We start from the raw sequence: 16,357 nt of genomic DNA, 5'->3' as shown, positions 1-16,357 counted from the left end.
ATTCCGCAAAATGGCTTGAGGCCATGAAATCTGAGATGGGATCCATGTATGAGAACAAAGTATGGACTTTGGTTGACTTGCCCGATGATCGGCAAGCCATCGAGAATAAATGGATTTTCAAGAAGAAGACTAACGCTGATGGTAATGTTACTGTCTACAAAGCTCGACTTGTTGCGAAAGGTTTTCGACAAGTTCAAGGAGTTGACTACGATGAGACTTTCCCACCCGTAGCGATGCTTAAGTCTGTCCGAATCATCTTAGCAATTGCCGCATTTTATGATTATGAAATATGGCAAATGGATGTCAAAACTGCATTCCTGAATGGATTTCTAGAAGAAGAGTTGTATATGATGCAACCAGAAGATTTTGTCGATCCAAAAGGTGCTAACACAGTGTGCAAGCTCCAGCGATCCATTTATGGACTGGTGCAAGCCTCTCGGAGTTGGAATAAACGCTTTGATAGTGTGATCAAAGCATATGGTTTTATACATACTTTTGGAGAAGCCTGTATTTACAAAAAAGTGAGTGGGAGCTCTGTAGCATTTATGATATTATATGTAGACGACATATTGTTGATTGGAAATGATATAGAATTTCTGGATAGCATAAAAGGATACTTGAATAAAAGTTTTTCAAGGAAAGACCTCAGTGAAGGTGCTTATATATTGGGCATCAAGATCTATAGAGATAGATCAAGACGCTTAATTGGACTTTCACAAAGCACATACCTTGATAAAGTTTTGAAAAAGTTCAAAATGGATCAAGCAAAGAAAGGGTTCTTGCCTGTATTACAAGGTGTGAAGTTGAGTCAGACTCAATGCCCGATCACTACAGAAGATAGAGAGAAAATGAAAGATGTTCCCTATGCTTCAGCCATAGGCCCTATCATGTATGCAATGCTATGTACCAGACCTGATGTGTGCTTAGCTATAAGCTTAGCAGGGAGGTACCAAAGTAATCCAGGAGTGGATCACTGGACAACAGTCAAGAATATCCTGAAATACCTGAAAAGGACTAAGGATATGTTTATCGTTTATGGAGGTGACAAAGAGCTAGTCGTAAATGGTTACGTCGATGCAAGCTTTGACACTGATCTAGACGATTCTAAATCGCAAACTGGATACGTTTTTATATTGAACGATGGAGCTGTCAGTTGGTGCAGTTATAAACAAAGCGTCGTCGCGGGATCTACATGTGAAGCAGAGTACATAGCTGCTTCGGAAGCAGCAAATGAAGGAGTCTGGATGAAGGAGTTCATATCCGATCTAGGTGTCATACCTAGTGCATCGGGTCCAATGAAAATCTTTTGTGACAATACTGGTGCAATTTCCTTGGCAAAGGAATCCAGATTTCACAAGAGAACCAAGCACATCAAGAGACGCTTCAATTCCATCCGGGACCAAGTCCAGGTGGGAGTCATAGAGATTTGCAAGATACATATGGACCTGAATGTTGCAGAACCGTTGACTAAGCCTCTTCCACAAGCAAAACATGATCAGCACCAAGGCTCCATGGGTGTTAGAATCATTACTGTGTAATCTAGATTATTGACTCTGGTGCAAGTGGGAGACTGGAGGAAATATGCCCTAGAGGCAATAATAAAGTTATTATTTATTTCCTCATATCATGATAAATCTTTATTATTCATGCTAGAATTGTATTAATCGGAAACATAATACATGTGTAAATACATAGACAAACATAGTGTTAGTAGTATGCCTCTACTTGACTAGCTCGTTAATCAAAGATGGTTGAGTTTCCTAGCCATAGACATGAGTTGTCATTTGATTAACGGGATCACATCATTAGGAGAATGATGTGATTGACTTGATCCATTCCGTTAGCTTAGCACTTGATCGTTTAGTATGTTGCTATTGCTTTCTTCATGACTTATACATGTTCCTATGACTATGAGATTATGCAACTCCCGTTTACCGGAGAAACACTTTGTGTGCTACCAAACGTTACAACGTAACTGGGTGATTATAAAGGAGCTCTACAGGTGTCTCCAAAGGTACATGTTGAGTTGGCGTATTTCGAGATTAGGATTTGTCACTCCGATTGTCGGAGAGGTATCTCTGGGCCCTCTTGGTAATGCACATCACTATAAGCCTTGCAAGCAATGTAGCTAATGAGTTAGTTGCGGGATGATGCATTACATAATTAGTAAAGAGACTTGTCGATAACGAGATTGAACTAGGTATTGAGATACCGACGATCGAATCTCGGGCAAGTAACATACCGATGACAAAGGGAACAACGTATGTTGTTATGCGGTTTGACCGATAAAGATCTTACTAGAATATGTCGGAGCCAATATGAGCATCCAAGTTCCGCTATTGGTTATTGACCGGAGACGTGTCTTGGTCATGTCTTCTCGAACCCATAGGGTCCGCACACTTAAAGTTTGGTGACGATTGGTATTATGAGTTTTTGTGTTTTGATGTACCGAAGGTAGTTCAGAGTCCCGGATATGATCACGGACATGACGAGGAGTCTCAAAATGGTCGATACGTAAAGATCGATATATTGGATGACTATGTTCGGACCCCGGAATGGTTTCGGATGGTTTCGGGCATATACTGGAGTACCGGGGGTTACCGGAACCCCCCGGGGGGTTTAGTGGGCCTAATGGGCCCTAGTGGAGAAGAGGAGGGGCGGCCAGGGCAGGCTGCGCACCCCCTCCCCCTCTAGTCCGAATAGGACAAGGAGGGGGGCGCCCCCCCTTCCTTCCTCTCCTCTCTCCCTTCCTTCCCCCCTCCTACTCCAACTAGGAAAAAGAGGGAGTCCTACTCCCGATGGGAGTAGGACTCCTCCTTGGCGCGCCTCCTCCTGGCCGACCGCCCCCTCCCCCTTGATCCTTTATGTACGGGGGCAAGGGGGCACCTCTAGACACAACAATTGATCTCTTGATCTCTTAGCCGTGTGCGGTGCCCCCCTCCATCAGATTCTACCTTGGTAATATCATAGCGGTGCTTAGGCAAAGCCATGCGTCGGTAGCATCATCAACACCGTCATCACATCGTCGTGCTGACGGAACTCTCCCGCAAAACTCTGCTGGATCGGAGTTCGTGGGACGTCATCGAGCTGAACGTGTGCTGAACTCGGAGGTGCCGTACATTCGGTACTTGATCGGTCGGATCGTGAAGACGTACGACTACATCAACCGCGTTGTGCTAACGTTTCCGCTTTCAGTCTACAAGGGTACGTGGACAACACTCTTCCCTCTCGTTGCTATGCATCACCATGATCTTGCGTGTGCATAGGAATTTTTTTGAAATTACTACGTTCCCCAACAGTAGAAAGCCGCGTCCGGGACGGCGGAGCCGGCGACGGTGGAGGCGGTGTGCGTGCCATGGCCGAGGGTGTCGAGCGGCGACTTGGACTCCTCCGTCTCGTCGATCAGGCCTCCGAGGTCAACCTTGTACTCCTTGTAGAAGACCTTGGCGCCAACGAGCTTGCCGTTGCAGTACGCCGAGGCGTTGAACGACGGAGCCGAGATGCAGGCACCGTGGAACTTGCTGGGCGGCAGCGGCAGCGATGTGTCCACCGCGAACGCCGCGTGATCGATGGGGTACACACCGGTGTCGAGGACGCCGATGACGACGTCCGAGACGCCGTTTGATGCTGGCAGCAAGCCCGACGATGCCGACAGGCCGAGGAAGGACGGCGTCAGCGTGGTGTGCAGCTGCTGCATCACGTCGGGCATGACGGCGAGCATGGAGCGATGGGCCGCGAGGTGCGCGTCCTGGCGACCCGTTAGGCGAGCCGCGAAACCTGTGGCAGCGTGGGAGTAGGAGTAGAGCACCTGCGGCGCTGGGAGGGACATGTCCACCGGTATGTGGTGGCGCAAAAACAAGGCGTACGCCCGGGTAGCACGCAGGTGATAACCCACAAGTGTAGGGGATCGCAACAGCTTTCGAGGGTGAAGTACAACCCAAATTTATTGATTCGACACAAGGGGAGCCAAAGAATATTCTTGAGTATTAGCAGTTGAGTTGTCAATTCAACCACACCTGGATAACTTAGTATCTGCAGCAAAGTATTTAGTAGCAAGAGTGGTATGATAGTAATGGTAATAGTAGCAACAGAAAAGATAAATGTTTTTGGGTTTTTGTAGTAGTTGTAATAGTAGATCCGGAAAAGTAAATAAGCGAAGAACAATATATGAAAAGCTCGTAGGCAATGGATCAGTGATGGATAATTATGTCGGATGCGATTCCTCATGCAATAGTTATAACATAGGGTGATATAGAACTAGCTCCAATTCATCAATGTAATGTAGGCATGTATTCCGTAAATAGTCATACATGCTTATGGAAAAGAACTTGCATAACATCTTTTGTCCTACCCTCCCGTGGCAGCGGGGTCCTAGTGGAAACTAAGGGATATTAAGGCCTCCTTTTAATAGAGAACCGGACCAAAGCATTAACACATAGTGAATACATGAACTCCTCAAACTACGGTCATCACCGAGAAGTATCCCGATTATTCTCACTTCGGGGTTGTCGGATCATAACACATAATAGGTGACTATAGACTTGCAAGATAGGATCAAGAACACACATATATTCATGAAAACATAATATGTTCAGATCTGAAATCATGGCACTCGGGCCCTAGTGACAAGCATTAAGCATAGCAAAGTCATAGCAACATCAATCTCAGAACATAGTGGATACTAGGGATCAAACCCTAACAAAACTAACTTGATTACATGTTAAGGGCCTGTTCTGGAACTCTCCCACTCTGAGCTTCCCAAACTCCACGTGAAAAACGAAGCCGAACGCATTAGCTCCGAGAAGCTGAAATAGCGAAGCTGGGATGGGCCATAGTGCATTTTTGCGGAGCGAGGAAAACCCAGCTTCACGAATCGACAGAATCTGGAGTTCCTTGTATTTACAGCGCTTTGCCACCGCCCAGGAAAACGATTGGCGCGCACACCCTCCTTGCACGGCTCACATACAGAACAGAGAAGCCCAAACTCGAACCGTTCTCGCTCCTCTGCTCCCTCCTCGAACCCTCGCCGCCGCTAGACCGGCTGCCCCCGTCGCCGGCCGAATCCCCTCCTGCACGTACAGATCCAGCCACCCCGACCTCTTTCCCGCCGGATCCCCTGCTCAGCAGCGCTCGTCCCGGCACCAGGTTGGAGCAGCGAGCCCTTGACAATGGCGAACTCAGCAGGTCGCCATTGACGCCGGAGCCAGGAGCAGCAGCCCGGAGGCCGAGCCCCCTCGCCCAAACCACAAGGTGAGCTCCTATGTCAGACTTGGTGCCCCTGTACTGTTAATGGAAACTGAATTTTTGAGCTCCTATGTCAGACTTGCTGCCCCTGTACTGATAATGGAAACTGAATTTTTGTGCAGTGTTGTATGTGTATTGCTAAGATATATACAGTATGAACTAGTGCCTGCCTAATTTGGTGAATGTAATTTGTGAAGTGTAGTACTGGTAGCATATTAACAGTTTGAATTGTGTAGTGCTAAGATATTAGCTGTACTGCTAAGATATTAATTGACTTTGTGAAGTGCTATTCAGATATGACATGATTTCGGCTTTGCAAAAAACTTCAGTTTACATATTATGCTAGTACATGTGAGGACCAATGTGACATGCATTTTCGTAGATAAGTGTCAAGCATGACTGCTGAATGGAGTGTTGAAAACAGTCGGATTGTGTGCGAGTTGTTCGCCGAGCAAGTGGACGCTGGAAATAGGCCAGGCAATTATTTGACCCCAAATGCATTTGATGAGGTGACAGGACAATTTAAGATGAGAACCGGGCTTGACTACACACATACAACAAATGGGACAAGCTTAAAGCTGATTTCACCTTGTTCAAGAAACTCAAGTTTTGGGAGACCGGAGCCGGATGGGACTATGTGAACAACACCGTGTCACAAGATGATGAGTGGTGGAAGAAGGCCAAAATTGTGAGTTCTTTTGTTGTTATATCATGTATCTTAATTTAGCCATATCTCTTTATTTACTAATAATGTGTTTCACTTGTTGCATTACAGGATATTAAAGGTTGTGGTAAGTTCAAGAAGAAAGGACTTGCTAATGAAGAAAAGTTACGGGTTATTTTTGGAGATATCACAACTGATGGTACAGACCATTGGAATCCCTCTTCTGGCATACCTCCCCCCTCTAGTGCGGCAGTGAAAGAATCCATCAATGTTGACGAGATCGAGGACCTTGATCTGGATGATATGGAAGAACAAGCATCTCAGGCAACACCTACTTCATCTAAAGTGAGGCTTGGAATCATCATTCCAGAAAAGAACAAGAAACCCAAGACCGCACAAGTGATGTGTGAGCAAGTTACAAGGATTGGTGACATTGCCGAGGCTTCTCACTCGTCATTTCAGTCTTTCCAAAAGCAAGATGAGGCGAACTGTGTCACCTCAATCATGGACGAAGTTAGTGCTTGTGGTGCAACAGTTGATACCGATAAGTTCTTCATGGCTAGCGAGTTGTTTGTGAAGAGGGCGCAAAGGGAGATGTTTCTTTACATGCCTCCTGACTCTCGGAAGGGTTGGTTGCGTAGGAAATATGACTTGAAGTATGCGAAGTAGTTAGTTTATATTCCATCTATGTGTGATTGTCGATTATCCTCTGCTATCAAAACTATTTATGTCTTTTATGTTGAACCTACTTCTTAAAGTATGGGAACTACTTGATACCATTCCATCTATTTATGTAGGCTTTATGGAACCATCTTTTATGTCTATGTTGTTTAACCTAGTGTTTGTTATTTATCTATGCATTATGTCTATGTTGTTGATCCAATATATGCTAACTTGTGTTTCATATGTTGGTGATTGTTTATATGCAGATGTCATCGGATAGTGAAAGTGATGATGACACTAATTATGAAAGAAAGAAAATTATGGTTTTACAATATCAACATGATATGGACATGCGTTGTTCAGGCGTGTCTTCGATAGTTGGTAAGTATTGTAAAAGTTGGGTCATGAAGGCCCAACCTAGGACATCTAGGTTGACTGGTTTTGAATGGTTGCAAGAGACTATTGGCACTCCCGGAGAGACATACACAATATTGAGAATGAATGCACATGTGTTCTTTGATCTTCATGACAAGTTGGTGGCAGAGTATGGCCTCAAAGAAACATGCTTTGTTACCACTTATGAGTCTCTAGCTATGTTCTTATGGACCTTGGGGGGTTGTGAATCAAATAGGAGAACCCAAAACCGTTTCAAACATGGAGCAGATACGGTCCATCATAAGTTCCATGAGGTTCTACATTGTGTGATCAAGATGTCATCTCACTACATTAGGCCTCAAGACCCAAATTTTCACATTGTGCATGATAGGATTAAGCTTGACAAAAGGGCTTTTCCTCACCTCAAAGGTTGCATTGGTGCAATAGATGGGACACATATTAGGGCTTCTATTCCGGAAGGGCCTTCAAAAGTAAGGTACATTGGAAGAACGGGTGCAACAACTCAAAATGTGATGGCAGTATGCGACTTTGATATGCATTTCACCTACGCTTCAATTGGACAACCAAGTTCTATGCATAACACAAGTGTGCTATTCCATGCAATTGAAAATGACAAGGCCATATTCCCACATCCTCCCAAGGGTTAGTATATCTTTTTGTTGCAACTTATGTAACATATCCTCCAACTCACAATAATGTTTGTTGTTGCTTTGTGTAGGCAAGTATTACCTTGTAGACGCCGGCTATCCTAACAGAGATGGCTATCTAGCACCCTACAAAGGAGAACGCTATCACGTCCCCGACTTCCAGAGAGGTGCGCCCCCAACTACTCCTGTAGAGAAGTTCAACCGGCTCCACTCTTCCAAGCGCAATACCATAGAGAGAACCTTTGGTGTATGGAAGATGAAATGGCAAATCTTGCTCAAGATGCCAAACTACTCGATTGCAACACAAAAGATGATTGTTGCGGCCACCTCCATGACAAAGAGGATCTCCACTTTCTTCGGTGTGAGAGGGATCCGGATTATGTTCCAACTATTCCTGATAGATACAAGAAGTATGCTATTCCTTCAAATGCATCGGATGCTTCAACAACGGCAGAAAGCGGTCCTAACATGGATTTGTTTAGTCATGAACTAGCTACAGCCATTGCTCTTAGTTGGTGAAGAAATCATGTTCATGATTTTCTATGCGTGACCATATTGATTTGCAAACTTATTGGCAAATGAAGCTTTTGTGGCATGAACAAGTTTTTCTGCTAAATTATGACCTATGTTAGCTCCGAAAATTTGGGATCTTTCGAATATTACATGATTGTTGTATATTTGTTGCTCCATGTAACAAACGGCAATCTCTCTGTACATGTTCCTGTATAGCAAAAGTAGCTGCAGTAGCTACTGTATTAACAAGAACTTTGCATGCTATAAGCCCAAGGCACCACGTACAGCCCCGCCCAGCCATAAGTGTATCCTTTTTTTTAACACGCCAAATGTGTGTATCACCACGTACAGACTAGCTAGCCCAAGGCATGACAACTGTGGAAAAAAAATTCTGCTACATATCTGGGCTGCCTCCAGCCAGCCCAATCGGGAGCCTAACAGGCCTTTTGCCTCCCAGCTAGGCTGCAGCGAAGGGAGAAGCCAGCGTCCCTCCAGAATGTTTTTTGATCGCTGGGTGAAGTGAGGAGCTCGCTCCAGAAGCTGAAATCGTGGATTTGGTGGAGCTGGGAGAGTTCCAGAACATGCCCTAAATCTCATCCAACTCATCACCGTCCAGCAAGCCTACGATGGAATTACTCACGCACAGCGATGAGCATCATGAAATTGATGATAGAGGATGGTTGATGATGACGACGGCGACGAATCCCCCTCTCCGGAGCCCCGAACGGACTCCAGATCAGCCCTCCCAAGAGAGATTAGGGCTTGGCGGCGGCTCCGTGTCGTGAAACGCGATGAAACTTTCTCCTCGATTTTTTCTCCCCGAGAAGGTATATATGGAGTTGGAGTTGAGATCGGAGGAGGTCCGGGGGGCCCACGAGATAGGAGGGCACGCCCCTAGGGGGGGCGCCCCCCTGTCTCGTGGACAGCCCGTGGGCCCCCTGACCTTGATTCTTTCGCCAAAAATTCTTATTAAATCTGAAAAGTGCCTCCGTGGATTTCCAGAACATTCCGAAAACTTTTCTTTTCTACACATAAAACAACATCATGGCAGTTCTGCTGAAAACAGCGTCAGTCCGGGTTAGCTTCATTCAAATCATGCAAGTTAGAGTCCAAAACAAGGGCAAAAGTGTTTGGAAAAGTAGATACGTTGGAGACGTATCAGCAGGCCACGGCACGGCAGCGGCAGCGCGTGCGCGTGAGCGACATGCACGATGTAGCAGGACCGCTCCTCTTCCTTTTCCCTCGCCGGCGAGGCCGCGGCGGTGGCGACGACTGCGAGCAGGACACAGAGAAACGTGAGTAGTCTGGCCATCATCGTTGCACCGAAAGAAATACGCGGCGGCGGTGCTATGTAGTGTGTGGTACGGTGATCGGAGTCGCGAATAAGTAGGCGACCAGCTCTAATTTCTTATCCGTCAGAGTTGGCTGGATGAGTAATGGCGTCAGATTCATCTTCGGGTGATCCACATCGATCGTCGTGGAGGGGCCAACGATCATGTGAGGTCCCTCCCAATGCTCCATCTTGTACAGGTGCTAAGGTTGCCAACTAAGCAAAAAATCTGATGTGGCATGCTAGTTAAGAAGAGAGAGTAGTATAGTGACCCATGAAGAAATGGTGCTAAGCACGTGTACCTAGGTGGAAGCACAATTCTGAGTCTACAAACTAATTAAATGCATGAAGCTTAGCACCCAAAATCTTAGCACCTTTGCATTGGGGACTTGAGTTGCTAAGACATTTAATATACTTAGCACCTCCTCTAAGCACCTTTGCATTGGAAGAGGTCTGAGATGTTCATGTGATGAGTAATCAGCATTCATTCAAGTAGCCCCTATCCCAACCAGACGGTTTTATGCTCGTGAAACAGTAACAACACGTTTTGCATTGCTTAGTCGGACTTCTCCTAGAAGAGAAAACTTTAGGAGATGGGATTGCTAAATCTCAGTCAACTAAGACTTAATGAAGTTCGAGTAGATGTTATATTCATGAGCTCTTGCACAGAGATTCATGCAATTTTTTTTAATATGTTTTAGTTTGACTAAGACTTTGTTAAGTCTCAGTGGGTTGCAATCTAACCCTACCCTTAGGAAAATGGTATCTGGTTAACGTCCATGAGTGTATCACGACCTTTCTCAGCCGTCTATTTCTTTGCGCGGATCTCAGGGCAGAGAAGAGAGTCGCGGCATATTGTTACTAGTTTGCTACAAAACAAAATAAACGCAAATGACCTCATCACAAAATGTTACAAATGCATGGGCTAGCTCACTGGTTAGGGCCGTCCACCTGGGAGACCTGGATTCAAATCCTCCTCCATTTTACTCTTTTTGTAAATAAATATAAGACGTTTCTGAGACTTGACAGAGATAATACTTTTTTAGCAGGGGTCGCCAAATATGCAAAAAAAATCCATACATGAAAAAATTACAATAAAAAACCTTTTCTTCACTAGGTGGCAAAAAATTTGCAAAAATTAGTTTTAGATACATGACAAAATTATTTTTCCTTTTTCCCTTTTTTCAATTCATCCATGGCAATTTTATTAATTCTTTTTCGTATTTTAGCATGGCAATTATAGTTTTTTGACTATGTCAACAATATTTTTTTGACTATGGCAAATTTAGTTTTTGGAACATGGCAAATTTAGTTTTTGAACCTTGGCAAAAAAGATTGTGGCATGGCAAAAAATTGGAACATGGAAAATTTCACAACATAACACAATATGCCATGGCAAAATTTCCATGGGTATAGATTTTTTTTCCTTTCAAACCATTTTTAGTTTTTGTAATTATATCATCTTGGTAACATGGCAATTGTAAATTTTAATAGTGTTTCACATAGTCTTATGGCAATTTCACAATTTTTGGGTTTTCAAAAACGACATTTTTTTTGCAACTTACTATGCATTATTGTTTTTACATGGCAATTTTTCAAACAAAAAAACAACTAATTGGGCCTAACCCATTTTTCTGCATGTTCCATAACTTGTTGTGCCAGCTAGGGTCGCCGCCGGGAAACACCCCCTGGAGCGGAAACCTAGGTTCGCTCGATCGCCCCCCCTGGGGCGAACGAATCATTCGCCTGGGTTCCCGCAAGAGCTGTTGATCGTATCTTTTTTCATAGAAGGTGAATTGTACAACTCATTATGTTGCATTAAGATGATACAAACACCACGAAAACACATTCAGCCTTTGTATGAGTAGTAAGCACAAAATAACTTCGACACACAAAGAACAGAAAAAGAAACATCCAAAATTTCTGTCAAAGTGAACTAAAAAAATGCAGTTGCGGCCGTCAACATCACCCATCACCAACAACGAGGCTCATGACACATCGATGACACAAATGAAAATCTAGCCTGTCACAATGACCATTTTATTCCTCCCAAGCTTCTGTATGATGTATCTCGTCGGGCATAAACATGACATGAATAAATACGCATGTTCCCCTCTGAACATAGAATTTCAATTTTGTCAACTTATATTATTGATAACAATATAGATTGTCTTTGCACATACTTGTGTAAAGACAACCTATGTTTGGGTTGCATCAAGCTAACTGCCCCAACAAAGGGTACTCCGTCCGATCCATATTACTTGTAATATGGATCAGAGGGAGTAGTTTGGTTGGAAAAATATTTCAAAAAGGTTTTGTGGTCTGGTGATAGTTACCCGTTTTTTCATGCTACAAGAAATGACTAATTTTGGTGTTCAAAAAAGAAATGACTAATTTTACCCCGTATTTGACAAGTTTCAGTGTTAGTGTGTGCCTCTGTGAGTTCTTCCAAAGGAAGGTTTTGAGATTTAGTGGACAAAATAACTGCAATTTGATTCTCTTCACGTGATGCACCATGAAGAATTAAAATGATGGTTTTAGAGCATTATTTCATAGATGACTACAATGTAATACTCCCAAGAAACAATTACCCCCTCGGATCATTGTACGAGGTTGCGTCAATTACCCCCGGTCAACAAATTTTACATACATATACAAAGATTACGCACAAAAAAATCAAAAACAAGCTTGACCGATCCATATCAACAGTTTTTTTTAGTACGGATCCAGTATCAACTTTGGATGCTAAATCTAACCGGTATTAAAAGTTAATCAATAAAGTTAGCCATGATGGCATTCCCTCGAAAAGAAAAGAGTTGAGAGATTGAAGGTTAAAAGAGAGTTTAGAAACGAAAACATCACTTGACGATAAGTTGAGGGATGGAAAATGCAATTTATTTTACCAGTAAAAAAAATAGAACAGAGACCTCATCAGTGAGGGAGTGAGACTGCCTCGTGGGCCCAATCAATTCGGAGTCCTTTGTAGCACAACGACGCCAGCACCTCCCCCCGCCCCGCCCCGGCGCCCCCGCATGCATGCCGCCGGCGCCCCCGCTTCCTGCGCTCCTCACCGGCCTCGCCAACCGCGCGACAACCGCAGCGGCGGCGAGGCAGCTCCACGCGAGCTCCTCCTGCGCGGCCTCCCGCTCCCCGCCCGCTCCGCCGTCACCCTCCTCACCGCATCCTCCTCTTCCTCCCCACGCTACGCCCGCGCCATCTTCGACAGCGTCCCCGCGGCCTCCGCCAACGTCTACCTCTGGACGGCGACCATCTCCCTCTACGCGAAGCACGCCTCCTCCCCCGCGCTCGCCGCCGAGGCGTTCGCTCTGTTCCGGCTAATGCTCCGGTCAGGCCTGCCACCCAACGCCTTCACCGTGAGCTCCGCGCTCAAGTCCCTCTCCGCGCTCCGAGAGGTCCGTGAGGTGTGCCAGGTGCACGGGTTCTTGGTGAAGGCCGGCCTGGGCTCCTCCGTGCACGTGGCCTCTGCGTTGCTCGATTTGTATGGGATCCTCGGCCAGGTGAGGGACGCGAGGAGGGTGTTCGACGAAATGCCTGCGAGGAACGTGGTGGCTGGAAACGCCATGGTAGTATGTTATGCCCGAGCAGGGGATGTGGAGGCTGCGCAGGAGATGTTCGACGGCATGGTGGAGAGGGACCTCATCTCCTGGAACACGCTCATGTCAGGGTACCTGCGGCAAGGCGATGCTGGTGTCGCAAGGGGCCTGTTTGATCAGATGCCGCAGAGGAATGTGAACAGCTGGAACATGGTGATCACCGCGTACTCCCAGGCAGGGTTGTGGGCTGACTCGGTTGGGGTGTTCAATCAGATGCGGCTGATGAGTTTCCAGCCTGATGCTGCAACAATGGCCGTGTTGATGTCCGCATGCGCACAGCTAGGCTCCTTGTCAGTTGCAAGGCAGGTGCATGGACTTCTACACAAGGGCTGTGTCGAGATGAACTGCCATGTGCAGAATTCTTTGGTTGACATGTTTGCCAAGTGCGGTTGCATCAGGGAAGCCCGTTTCTTGTTTGGCGAGACACGTCCGAAGGATGCGGTGTCTTACAATGTGATGGTCACTGCTCTTGCGCAACATGGACATGGCAAAGGTGCACCGACATGATTGAGGAAGGGTTGCGGCCTGATGCAGTGACATTTCTTGGCGTGTTATCAGCTTGCGCCCATGCTGGGCTAGTGGACAATGGAAAGCGCTATTTTGAGTCCATCGGAATAACGTATGCAATTCAGAAATCCGCAGATCACTATGCTTGCATGGTGGATCTCTATGGCCGAGCTGGGCTTATTGAAGAAGCGCACTCCTTTGTGAAGGTAATGCCCGTGAAGCCACATGCAGGTGTCTGGGGAGCATTGCTCAGTGCCTGCCGGAAGCATTGCAATGTTGATGTAGGCGAGGTCGCCGCAAGAGAACTCATCAGGATCGAACCCATGAATGCTGGAAACTACGTTCTCCTTGCAAACACACTAGCTCGAAGCCAGCAATGGGATGCTGAGGATGTACGTTGACTGATGAGGGGAAATGTTGTTGAAAAAGATATAGGGCTCAGCTAGGTTGAAGTGGATACTGTTGTTCACGAGTTTTTGACGGGGGATTTCAGCCATCCCAGTTTTAATCAAATTTACAACATTCTGGAGCATCTGTATCTGCAACTGACCTAAGAATTATCACTTCTTACTGCTAAATATCATCATACATGGCGATAGGACAACACAATGACCAATATTGATATGTACATACATGCACTTTAACAAGGAGAGAGGCCTCCGAGAAGTCAAAGGGTTCGAGCTTAGGGTAGTTCCAAACTTCCAGTTCACAATGGCTGAATGATTAAGATCAAGGCTGCAACCAACACCCTTGGCACAAAAATTCCCTAGCCATTACTCCCACTCAACCGAACAGCACGCCCTCGTCTTTCATGTCATGCAGTACGGCTTGCAAGCGAACCTGACTAACCGGCTCTCTAACGCTGCTGCGCTCGAGCTTGTTGCCTTGAATGTTCTGTTGCAGGATTTCCAGCTCTCTCAGGGTCCGGACGAGCGGGTCATAAACCATGGGGGCACATTCTCTTCGAAGGCTGCCTATGCACGGCTTGTTCGAGAAGATGTGGAAGATGATAACTGGAGGTCGCGAGCTCACCCCAAGCTTAAGCTATTTGGCTGGCTCCTCTTTCGCGGATGGCTAAACACTAGAGCCAACCTTTTCCACAAGCATATAATTTCAGAGGCTAACTGTCCCAGATGCCCGTGCTCCTCTGAAGATACTGCTCATCTCTTCATTGACTGCTCCAAAGCGCGCCAAGTACGGGGTCATCTTCAAAGCACCCCGACTGCCAGATTCCAAGACCTCTGGTCTGTCGTCGCCCCAGCTGGCCTTGACCCTGCTGTCTGGCCGGAGGTGCTGCTCGCAATCCCGTGGAAGCTTTGGGACTCCAGGAACGCTGCTGCCTTCAGGAACGACCATCATGATGTTTCCACCACTATCCGCAACATTTGTAATGATTTTGGACTCTGGTGCAACCGGTTTAGAGATCCGGTAGACAAGATAGCAGCTAGGTCTTGGCTGATCTATTATGGGCGGCTGTTTGGCTCGACGAGAGCAAGGGAGATGACGATCAATCTTGATGTGCTGGATCTGCCGTCCCATGATCTTCAGCGGCTGGAGGCGCAATTTGAGGAGGAGGAAGTTTTCAACATCATTAAGTCAATGCCTCTCGACAAGGCGCCAGGCCCGGACGGGTTCACTGGGCGTTTCTTTGCCACTTGCTGGCATGTGATCAAAGACGATTTCATGAGGGCGCTGGACCACTTCCATAGAGGAGATATGAGGGGTATGGCCGCTATCAACAAAGCCATTGTCACTTTGCTACCTAAGAAGCCAGGAGCGGTGGATATAAAGGACTTCAGGCCGATCAGCCTAGTCAGTGGACCGATCAAGATCTTCAACAAAATTTTGGCTACAAGGTTGGCGGAGGAACTAACAAAACTAGTGGGGCACCACCAAAGTGCGTTTGTTAAGGGGCGATCACTGCACGACAACTATATGCTAGTCCAGTGCACTGCCCGGAGGTTGCATGCGCTTCGGAGGCCAACGGTTATGCTCAAGCTCGACATTACCAAGGCGTTTGACACTTTGCAATGGCCGTTTGTGCTTGAGGTTCTGAGGAGAATGCGTTTTGGTGAGAAATGGTTGACGTGGATCTGTGGCCTTTTGGCAACGTCGTCAACTAGGATTATGGTCAATGGCACCCTTGGTAAACCGATTCTGGCATGTCAAGGCCTTCGACAAGGGGACCCGGTGTCCCCAATGCTGTTCATCCTTTGCATGGAGCCACTACGGGCACTTTTTGAGTATGCGACTATGAAGGGGTTCCTCTCCCACCTAGCCAGATTGGGCTTGCGGCAGCGAACGTCAATGTTTGCGGACGATGTGGTTCTATTCTTCAAGCCAACAACTTTGGAAGCAACTACTTGTGCTGCACTCTTGAACATCTTCGGACATGCGTCGGGATTGAGGGTCAACATGAGCAAGAGCGCAATCTGGCCGATCCGCTGCTCTCAAGAGGAGGTGGAGGAGACCACGACCATTCTGGGATGCACCACTTCGGCATTCCCTTGCACCTACTTGGGCCTTCCCTTGACGATCCGAAAGCAATCGGCGACCCAGTTCCAGGGTCTCGTGGACAAAGTTCGAAACTCCTTGCCACTGTGGAAGGCGGCTCTTCTGCCGAAGAGTGGGCGGTTGCTCTTGATCCAATCGGTACTTTGTGCCATGCCCGTTCATTCCATGCTTGCGCTATCTCTACCTGCCAAAACACTCACCGCGCTTGTCAAGATTTGCCGAGGCTTCTTGTGGTGTGGAAAAAGCGAAGCTAATGGTGGGAACT

At 46.5% G+C, this 16,357-nt stretch overlaps 1 pseudogene; it reads right to left on the bottom strand.

Annotated features, from left to right (window-relative positions):
- LOC119326098 overlaps window positions 1–9,442 on the bottom strand; it is a 36,585-nt pseudogene extending 27,143 nt beyond the window's left edge.
- Between the last annotated feature and the right edge of the window lie 6,915 nt (window positions 9,443–16,357).

Source organism: Triticum dicoccoides, chromosome 6B (genome assembly GCF_002162155.2).
Source record: "Triticum dicoccoides isolate Atlit2015 ecotype Zavitan chromosome 6B, WEW_v2.0, whole genome shotgun sequence".
NCBI classification, from domain to species: Eukaryota; Viridiplantae; Streptophyta; class Magnoliopsida; order Poales; family Poaceae; genus Triticum; species Triticum dicoccoides.
The sequence above is the reverse complement of the archived record's forward strand: the minus strand, read 5'-3'. Positions and strand labels throughout refer to the sequence as shown.